Below are 11,626 nucleotides of genomic sequence, written 5' to 3' on the forward strand. Positions count from 1 at the left end.
AGAGCACTAGTCGACCGAACTTAAGGTTCGGCTGACTAAGTCGATGGGTTCGGTCGACCAGGAGAAATTTAAATTAGAAGGTTGGTCGACCGGACATGCAGGGTTCAAAGGCAATTTTCCAAATCTACGCGGTTTGCTCGACTGGGTCTTTTTGAACTATGAGGTTTGGTCAAATGGGCGATTGGCATTTCCCACATGGGGGTTCAGTCGACCAAGTTGTTGGTTCACACTTTTGGTTGGTCAACTGAGGAGTCAAACCATTGACCTAGTGGGAGTTCGGTCGACCAAGCTGTATGAACTTGGCAAGGTTCGGTCGACCGTACTGTGGTCAAACCATTGACCTCTGACCGATTCGGTTGACCAAATGTTCTTATACATTTTGATTCAGTCGACCGAACATGCATTTTTAATGCATTTCGGTTCTAATCCCCTTATACATTAACCCTATTCATATAAGAACATTTGTTTATGCATTCATGTGGGTCCTAAGGTCATTCTAGGTCTTCTTGAGCTTACCTATCCTACCATGCAAGTAAAACATTGATTATTACTGACCATTTTCCCTAATTACTATTACAGACCCAAATTGAATAATAATGAATTACAACACAAAATGATCTTTAGGGTCTTCATGCTCTTCTTCAAGCCCATGTGCGTGCACCATATGATACTTCCGATTGGTCATGCACACGAACTCATCAACCATTAAATACCAGAATATTTTTCATAATCAAAACGGGATATGACCTATAAGGTCAACACAAATTTTATTTACATACAAAGGGTTTGGTTTGGGTGCTGTGATTTTACTTGGTAAAGAACTTCTTTTGACACAAAGATTTGCAAAGCCAATAGATTTAGATGAAAATACACCATAACCTAAACCTTCCTTGTAAATCCCCATTCTTTGAACTCCAAGTAATTTGTCAAAATTTTTCTTTTCCATTAGTAAACTTATAAATCATATTACTTTGATCCTCAATTATCTTTTTCAAAGTCATGTTTTCTTTAAAACTCTCATCAATTTGATTTTTCAAGTTTTCAATTTTCTTTTGAAGAAATTCATGATTTTTTGAGAATTTTTAACAAGCTCTTCATTTTTCATTTTAAAAGATGCATTTTCTTCTTTTGAAGTAGAACAAAGACATATCTCTTTTTGCTTACATTTTGAGTGTGTTTTTTCAAGATGTCTATTTTTTATTTTAGTCGCAACTAACTCATAATATAGTTTTCTGCAATTATCTTTCAATTCATCATAAGAAGGAAAGTATTCATCATCAGAACTAACCTCATCTTGATCCTTTGCCATAAAACATAAGTTTGCAACTTCCTCTTGATTTTCTCCATTGGTGGAAAGCTCATCGAGTTCCTCCCACCCGGTTGCATTCATGGCTTTATACTTTTTCTTGTCTTCTTCCTAATTATTACCTTTATTTTTGAATTATGGACAATCAGCCATCCTGTGTCCGATTTTCTTGCAATTGTAGCACCTCATGTTGGATTGTCCCTTTTCTTTTTTCTTATCAGACCTCTATTCAATAAAAATTTTCTAAATCTTCTTGTAAGGAGAGCCACTTCATCTTCATTGTCACTCTCTTCTTCCTCCACTACTTCTTTTTGACTTGCTGACTTTAAGGCGATCCCCAGTGTCTTTTTGGGCTTTTCAACTTCAAGTGTTGAATTTTTATTTTTGATCTTGTATGTCATGAGAGATCTGATAAGCTTAACAAGTGTGACCTTTAAGAGATCCTTCGCTTCTTCATTGGCCGTTGACTTTGCATGTCATGATTCCGGTAATAAACGAAGGACTTTCTACACATTATTTTCCATTGAATAATCCCTACCAAGTGCTTTTAAACCATTTGTTATATGTGTAAAATGGGTAAACATGGAAGTAATTGATTCTCCTTCTTCCATTTTATACATTTCATATTTTTTTACCAACATATATATTTTAGACTTCTTAACTTGAGACATACCTTCATACGTTACTTGGAGCTTATCCAAAATTTCCTTTGCGATGTCACACCCGCAAATACGGTTGTATTCTTCATCATTTACAGCACAATAAAGAAAGTTCTTTCTTTTAAAATTAAGTTGAACTAACCTTGATTTGGTGTTTGACAACTCCTCAAATTGTTTGGGTTCACCTTTGTCATTTTTAAATTCATAATCTCCCTTGGTGATCACTCGCCACATTTTCAAGTCATAAGATTGGATGAAAATGGTCATACGATTTTTCCAAGCTGTGTAGTTGCTCCGCTAAATTTTGGTGGATGATAAATGGATTGTCCTTGGATGAGTGGTGCCTCAATCATATCCGTATTTTGATCTTTGCACTCTAGAGGTTACTCCGAAGGTCAAGTGACTAGCTCTAATACCACTTGTCGGCACAAGAGTGTGTCTAGAGGGGGGGGGGTGAATAGACACTTTTCATGGATAAGGAATTTTTTACAAAACAAGTAAAACATGGCAAGAAACAAGTGATTTATATCACAAGAAATTGTAAAGTAGACAACATAAATAAATAAAGTATATAAAGGAGAGAAGAGCTTAACACCAAGAATTTAACGTGGTTCGGCACCCAGCCTACATCCACGCCTTGAGACCAACTCAAGGATTGCCAAATCCACTAATCAATCTCCTTTCAAGACGGAGAAACCTTTACAAATCTAGAACTAATCCCACCTGCTCTCTAAGAGCTAAAACAAAGAGTTCATCAAGAACCTCCTTACAATGGCTTACCAAGAACCTTCACTCCCACAATCAATCAACAATAAGAAATGTAGTGAATACAAAAGATGCTCCTTCTTGAGCTGATAATACAAATTGAATCCTTACACTACTCTTTTTGATGCATAATAAGAATAAGGTACAAGAGAGCTTTGAGCAAGTGTAAAACCTAGAATGAATGTACAAATGAAATATTCATAAATAATGCTCCAAAAGTTCTACAAAATCATTCTAATAGCTCATATTTATAGCCAAGAACCCCAGGCTGATGTTCTCTATCCGTTGGGTGCGAAAGCCCTTTTGTTGGGCTCGAGAACTAGCTGTTAACTACCCATTGTTTTCAGGTGCTCAAGGCAAGTCGTCGACGAGTGCCATAGATTTGTCGACGAGTTGCACTCATTCGTCGACGAGTCACCCATTTTCGTTGCGAGTCACCTAGGCTGAAAAACATGTTTAGCTACTGGAGTTTTTTGCCGATGAATTAAACACCATTCGTCAATGTGTCATGCCCATTCGTTGATAAGTCATGCTCATTCATCGACGAGTCACTTGAGCAGAAACTCAATTTAGGCTATTGGTTTTATTAGTTGACGAATGCACTTCATTAGTCGACTATTCCCCTGTTTTTCACACTAATAAGCCTCTAAATTAAGTAGCCCATGTTAGGACAAGTGTAAAAGAGATATATTGAGTCTGATGATGATTCAAACTTGTCCTAATGAGTTTTTAACAAAGTATAAGATGTCTTTGATTAAGAAACCACGTTTGAAAGCTCGTTTTGACATCTTGTGCACTAGTATGACTCGGTATGCATGTGAAAACTCATTTTTGATGTTCTATACTAACATGAACTATATACACATGCATTTGTGCACCTCTTACAAGATATTCTTACTAACATCACAAGCACAAGAGTTACAAGAATTTCCTACCTCACACACAACCCAATACATATACATATAATACTTCACTTATGCTCGGATTGGTTGTGCTTTGGGTATTCCTTGTGTAGGCTTTTGCTACATTGCTTCATCAAGGTTCATCTGATCCTTATGCTTGCTTTGGTATCGTCCTACTTACCTATACTAAACTTGAGTGCATAGATTAGCGAGGGTCACTAATGGGTTTTTATCATCAAAACCTACTGGATTGGGATACCTTAGCCACTAAGACTAACATTTATAACCACAAAATATGTCAAAGTTGGATTGGAAAATATTCCTTTTTTTTTCCCTATATATGTATATAATATAATATACTTAATAAAAATACTCTCGGATAATCATGACAAATATATATATATATATGTATATGTATATATATATACATATATATAAATAGTATTACACATAATCATGACAAGTACTTTGTTGGCCTTATAAGACTTAAAATCTTATTTTGATGATAACAAACAAGAGGAACTTAACATATTTGGTTAAGCGATGATATTTCAGGACTCAGGAAAGTGAAACAAGGTCAAAAGCCCACAAGGATCATTCAAAGCTTATAATCCAAAGTAAGATGATCAAATGAAGCTTTAAAGGCATGGATTCAAGGATGATCATATGAAGCTTAAAGGGCATGAATATTAAAGAGAACTTGCTAAAAGCTTAAAGTATATTGAAGCTTAAAGACAAAGCAAGAGAGCCTAAAGAAAAGTATGAAGACTTAAGAGTTTAGAATGTCAAAAGTCATAAGAAGTCTATATGTAAGTACTTCGTATTTAAATATCTTATGGAAATATGATGATAGCTCTTCTAGGGTAAATTATGGACTTAGAGACCTTATTTTAAACCTCGGAAAAAGTTTTATAAGAAATAAAAACAAGAGAGCAAAAGGGATTTTTGAAACAAAAAATGAAAATTCTAAAGTTGATTTGCCTAGACGACTGAAATGTACCCTCAAAAGTCTAACGATGTACCTCAGACGACTGAAGTTTTACTTCCGACGTCTGAAGAATTTTTTCAGTCTACTAAAGATTTATTTGTTGAAACACAAAACATGCAGAACACCCTCAGAAGACTGAACCCTTAGTTCAGTCGTTTGAGCTGGGACTTCAGAAGACTACACCCTTAGTTCAGTTGTATGACCCTGTGTCCAGTTCATATTTTTCAGTGTGTTAAGGAACATCAGAAGATTGAACCCAATAGTTTAGTCATCTGAACACTATTAACGGTAAGAAATTTTAAACGTTTAAAATTTCAAATAAAGGTTTCTTGTGCCCCAAAATTAATGAAAACTTGGAAAAATACTCCAAGTAATCTTGGGCAACACAAAATAACTTTTTTAAGCTTATAAATACATGTTTTTGCAAATGATATTACAAAAAAGAAAGAAAGAATTGAAAAATCTGCTGAAAGCTATCTTGCAAACAAAGCTCTCTCTTGCTTACTCATTGCAAAATTGGAATTGCTAAATTTCTGAGTTGCTGATCCATCCTACCTCTTAGTTCTGAGTTGCTAATTCTCATCTAGAAGGAATTCGATGATAAGTTCTCTTGAGCTTCATTGTATTTCATATTGATATTTAATATTGAAGTACATAGTGATTGAATTTGTACTAATCTGCTCTTTGTGAGAGTATTATTGTACGCATCTATTGTTTCATGTTTCTTGATGATTCCAGGTTGTTGGATTGTTGATCGAGTGTGGGTTATCACTTGAAGAGGCATTGCTCTAGCCTGTTAAAGGAGTGACCGAGTGTGGGGTATCACTTGGAGAGGCGTTGCTCTAGCCTATTGAAGGAGTGACCGAGTGTGGGGTATTGCTTGGAGAGACATTGTGCTAGCCTACTTAAGGAGTGTTTAAGTGTGGGGTATCACTTGTAAAAGGTTTGTTCTACCCTGAAAGGAACAGTATAGTGGAATCCTTTGGGGGTATTGGCCAAAGGGGAGATCGTAGGCTGGGGATAAGCTGAACCTCGTAAAAAACATGGTGGCACTCTCTTTCCCTATTCTCTTTAATTTCAACATATATTAACTACGTAGTTGTGTTTTAATTTTTGATCATATACACTACGTAGATTAGATATTAAATAAACTAAAGCTTAATTTCTTTTTGGGAATTTGCGGAAACCAAAAGGAAATACGTTAGTTTATCAATACGAATTGCAAAAATCGTAAGGGAGTACGTTAATTGGTTTAACACCCAAGACTTATAAACTGAAAGTTTATTTAAAGTCTAAATTCTTGGAAAGAGTGTTGGATTACATATTGAGCATCATATTGAGAAATTAAATCCATCAATACAGGGCTTAATTCAATCATATACACAGGGCTACAAACAAAGCTGAAAAATTGCCAAAGTGCTGCATATCGTATTTTGTGATTGATTACTTTGAGTTATTAAAGTGCTGAATCTTGAAAGCATTGCTGAAATCAATCTAACATGTGTATCCTTTTTTGATCATTTTGGTTGAATTGAATTATTGGAAGAATATCTGAAAATCTACAAAGTATATATTCAAGTTACCATACTTACACTTATTTATAAAGGTTTATAACTTAATTAATTTTCTGCTAAAGTTGTGATTATAAACCAATTTTGTTTGTGTTGTGTTGACGTATTGGTTTTTGGATTGATTGTCCAAATAAGGTTTGGTTGTGTGATTGCTAGATTAACAAGAGGTTATATATTCACGAAAGAAATTTAAAGAAATTTTAATAATCCAATTTAGCCCCTTTCTTGACAACTCCTTAACTTTCAATTGGTATCAGAGCGGAGTTGTAGCAAATCCTAACTAGTAGCTACATAAATGTCTATATGGCACACCTTGGAGTAGCTCCCTTTGGAGAGGGTTAATCCTTAACTAGGCCACCCATCTTTTATTGCATAAACTATACATTTTGAAAATAACGTATGAGAATCTATCTTCAAAAAATGGATTGGAAGGCTTGGAAGGTTGTCACACATGGTGACTTAATTCCTACAAAACTTGTAGATGGAAAAGAAGTACCCAAAGAACAAAAAGACATGACCGACAATGAACATAAGATGTTACAAGTAAACTCAAGTGCTATGAATGCATTATATTGTGCTCTTGATATAAATGAGTTTAATAGGGTCATGACATGTAAGTCAGCCAAAGAAATATGGGACAAACTAGAAGTAACATATGAAGGCACCATAGACGTTAGAGATAGTAGAATCGAAATGCTCACAAGCGAGTATAAGGCTTTCAAGAGAAACCAGGATGAAACCATAACAAATATGTACACTAGGTTCACTCACATAATAAACTCCCTCAATGCTCTAGGAAAAACATACTCAACCTATGAAATAATCCGAAAAATCCTTAGAGGACTTCCTCTAATATGGGGACCTAAAGTTACAACAATTACGGAAGGAAGAAATCTCAAAAATACGTCCCTAGATGAACTCATAGGATCTCTTCTCACCTATGAGATGGCCATGAAAGAAAGAAGTGGAAAAACTAAAGCCCAAGAATCTAAAGCCTTTAAAGCATCAAATGAAAACTCTAGTAGTGAAAATGAAGAAGATGAAGTAGTCTTTATATCCAAGAAACTTGCAAGAATACTAAGAAGGAAAAATAAATTCAAAATAAAAATCCAAAACTCAAGTTCAGATGAGGAAGAAACTAAGAAGAAAGAACTACCTACATCCTATAATTGCAAGAAAGTTAGACATCTAAAATCGGATTGTCCAAAACTTAAGAAAGATTCCAAAAAGAAAAAGAAAAAGGCAATGAAAGCAACTACTTGGGATAATATGAGTACAAGTAGTTCTGATAACAAATCAAGTGACCAAGAGGTTGCTTATACTTGTTATATGGCTTGGGATGATGAGGAAAGCTCCTCATCCAAATCAATTAATGATTCTTGCAGTGAGTCATCTAATGATTCCGATGATGAAAGTATGCCTTCTTGTGAAGAACTTCAAAATGAATTATTCAAGGTACATAAGATCTTAGTTAATGTGACTAAATGATACACATCATTGAAAAATAAGAATGAATGAGTTATAAAAGAGCTGAAATCTTTAAAACTTGTTGAAAGTGAAAAATATTTAAAAATCCATAGACTAGAAAGCAAGAATGAGAAGGTAATAAAAAAAACTAGAAGATCTTAAGGCCAAAACTTCCATGGATAACGAAAAAGACTTATATATATATATTTGAACTAGAAAAGGAAATTACCAAAATATCTCAAAACCAATAAAAGGTGCAAGAAAAAGGAGAAAATATATAAGACGTAGAAATTAGTGATCTTAAGAGACAAATTGAAGATCAACCTAAAATAATCTACAACTTCACTAAAGAAAAAGAAAATTTTGATAGAATGATTGGTGCACAAAGAATGTCTTTAAATAAAGAAGGCATAAGATTCAATGGTGTTGCAAATACAAAGAAAAAGAGCCTCTATATGGGTTACTTTACAAAAGCCTCCAAAAACTATGCTAGCACCTCCTCTAATGCCTATACTCACATTATATGCTTCCTATGTAAGAAGAAGGGACATATAAAGTTTGAATGTCCATTAAAAAGAAAAGACGTGAAAACAACATGTTTGGAAAGTAAAAGAAACATCTTTTGTTAAACCATTCGGACTGAAGAAAGTATGAGTACCAAGATGAAAGACTAATTCATAAATCAATGACATCAAAGATATTTGGATTAGTTATTCCCCTTAGAAATTAAGAAAGCTACTTAATCCAAATCAAGGATATTAAACTAGTTGAAATGAAAAATCTCAAAGAAGAGTTTAAGAACTCATTGACAATTATATCATTGAAACAGATACAAACAAAATGGCATTGTTGGCCAAAATCATAGGATGATTTTTACAACACTTAACTTAAAAAAATATTAAGATTTGGGAATTCATATGAAATCAAAAGAAAGAAAATCTGAATCAAATTAAGCTTATTGCAAAAGTTATTTGAGAAAAATGAAAAATATTTGAGTAAAGCGAGAGATAGTTAAGCTGAATGAGAAATACTTAAGAAACATGAGAAACAATTTGAGCACAATGCACAAATAATTATAATATGCTCCATGCTTATATGATATGCTGATATGCTATAATGCTAACATGTATGATATCTAGGCTCACTATGCATTGCAAATTTGAGCATGGTTATAAAGCATGAATCTTGGTATGCTAAGATATTAGTATTGGTATCTATGAAATATATTGGTATCTATGAGAAACATGAGAAACAATTTGAGCACAATGCACAAATAATTATAATATGCTCCATGCTTATATGATATGCTGATATGCTATAATGCTAACATGTATGATATCTAGGCTCACTATGCATTGCAAATTTGAGCATGAAATTATTGAGCATGGTTATAAAGCATGAATCTTGGTATGCTAAGATATTAGTATTGGTATCTATGAGTATGATAATTAATACTTGAGCATGACAACATATTTGTATCCATGAGCATGTGATGATATTGATATAATATTGATATATGAGTATGAGATTAATTCTTGATCATATCAGTTTACATGCTAAATGATGAATCACTTTATATATCTCTTGCATGATTGACTAATGGATAAACATAAGCATGTTATGACATAGATGATATTGAAATAATATTGGTACTATTCTTGATATTGGTATCCATGAGCACTTAACATGAAAATAATTTTTTTTTTGGAGTATGGCATGATCAATTTAAAAACACAATTGGTATCTTTATGAATACATAACTTTTAATTGGATATGAGATACATTTCATTCAAGTGGAGTTAGACTTGTTAAAAAAAAAAAAATTTGACATCATGGTTTATGGAAATCATTGAAAATTATGAAGTACAATTTTTTGTATTTTCTCATGCTACTTTGCAACTTGTTGCCTATCTTATTATGCATGATAAATGCAAAGCTTCTGTTTTTGAGCCTTCACTAGATCTATACTTTTTTACTCATAATTGCTCTTTGCCTTAGTATTTGTACATTTTTTTTTTCTTATCTTACTCTTTTTGATTGATGTCAAAATGGTGAGAAATTTTGGGCAAAAATTGAGTATGATATCTTGAATGATGTGATTTTGATACATGAGCATGATATTGAAATTAATATTGAACTTGATCCTGATATTGCATATATTGCTAAGTTGATGCTTTTTATAAGGGGGGAGTCTTTTTAAGACTTACTCAATTTTTTGCTCCTTATTTATCATTATAAAAAATGGGGAGATTGTTGACCTTACAAAACTTAAAATCTTGTTTTGATGATAACAAATAAGGGGAACCTAACATATTTGGTTAAGTAATGATATTTCAGGACTAAGAAAGTGAAAACAAGGTCAAAAGCTCACAAGGATCATTCAAAGCTTATTCCAAAGCAAGATGATCAAATGAAGTTTAAAAGGCATGGATTCAAGGATGATCATATAAAAATTAAAGGGCATGAATATTACAGAGAACTTGCTAAAAGTATAAATGAAATTGAAGCTTAAAGACAAAGCAAGAGAGCCTAAAAAAAAGCATGAAGACTTAAGAGTTTAGAATGTCAAAAGTCATAAGAAGTCTTTATGTAAGTATTTTGTATTTAAATATCTTATGAAAATATGATGAAAACTCTTCTAGGGTAAATTATGGACTTAAAGATCTTATTTTAAATCGCGAAAAAAGTTTTATAAGAAATAAAAACAAGAGAGCAAAAGGGATTTTTGAAACCAAAAATGAAAATTCTGAAGTTGGTTTGCCCAGACGATTGAAGTGTACCCTCAGAAGTCTGAAGATGTACCTCAGACGATTGAAGTTTTATTTCAGACGTCTGAAAAATTTCTTCAGAAGGCTGAAGAACTAGTTTAGTCTACTGAAGATTTATTTGTTGAAACACAGAACAGGCATAACACCCTCAGAAGACTGAACCCTCAGTTCAATCGTTTGATCCTGTGTCTAGTTCATATTTTTCAGTGTGTTAAGGAACATCAGAAGACTGAACCCGATAGTTCAATCATCTGAACACTGTTCATAGTTAGAAATTTTAAATGTTTTAAATTTCAATTAAAGGTTTCTTGTGCCCCAAAATTAATGAAAACTTGGGAAATACTCCATGTAATCTTAGACAACACGAAATAACTTTTCCAAGCCTATAAATACATGGTTTTGCAAATCAAATTACAACCAAGAAAGAAAGAATTGAAAAATATGCTAAAAGCTATCTTGCAAACAAAGGTCTCTCTTTCTCACTCATTGCAAAATTCGAATTGCTAAATTTCTGAGTTGCTGATCCATCCTACCTCTGAGTTTTGAGTTGCTAATTCTCATCTAGAAGGAACTTGGTGATAAGTTCTCTTGAGTTTCATTGTATTTCATATTGATATTTAATATTGAAGTACATAGTGATTGAATTTATACTAATATGCTCTTTGTGAGAGTATTATTGTACGCAACTATTATTTCTTATTTCTTGACGATTCCAGGTTGTTGGATTGTTGATCGAGTGTGGGGTATCACTTGGAGAGGCATTGCTCTTGCCTATTAAAGGAGTGACCAAATGTGGGGTATTGCTTGGAGAGACATTGCTCTAGCCTACTTAAGGAGTGTTTATTCATGGGGTATCGCTTTTAAAAGTTTGTTCTACCCGGAAAGGAATGGTATAGTGGAATCCCTTTGTGGTATTGGCCAGAGGCGAGGACGTAGGTTGGGATAAGCCGAACCTCATAAAAAACGTGGTGTCACTCTCTTTCCCTATTCTCTTTAATTTCAATATATATTAACTGCGTGGTTGTGTTTTAATTTCTGATCATATACACTACGTAGATTAGATGTTAAATAAACTAAAGCTTAATTTATTTTTGGGAATTTGCGGAAACTAAAAGGAAGTACGCTAGTTGATCAATACAAATTATGGAAACCATAAGCGAGTACGTTGATTGGTTCAACACCAAAGACTTATTAACTGAA

The sequence above is a fragment of the Malania oleifera genome, chromosome 13 (genome assembly GCF_029873635.1).
Source record: "Malania oleifera isolate guangnan ecotype guangnan chromosome 13, ASM2987363v1, whole genome shotgun sequence".
In the NCBI taxonomy this organism is placed as follows: Eukaryota; Viridiplantae; Streptophyta; class Magnoliopsida; order Santalales; family Ximeniaceae; genus Malania; species Malania oleifera.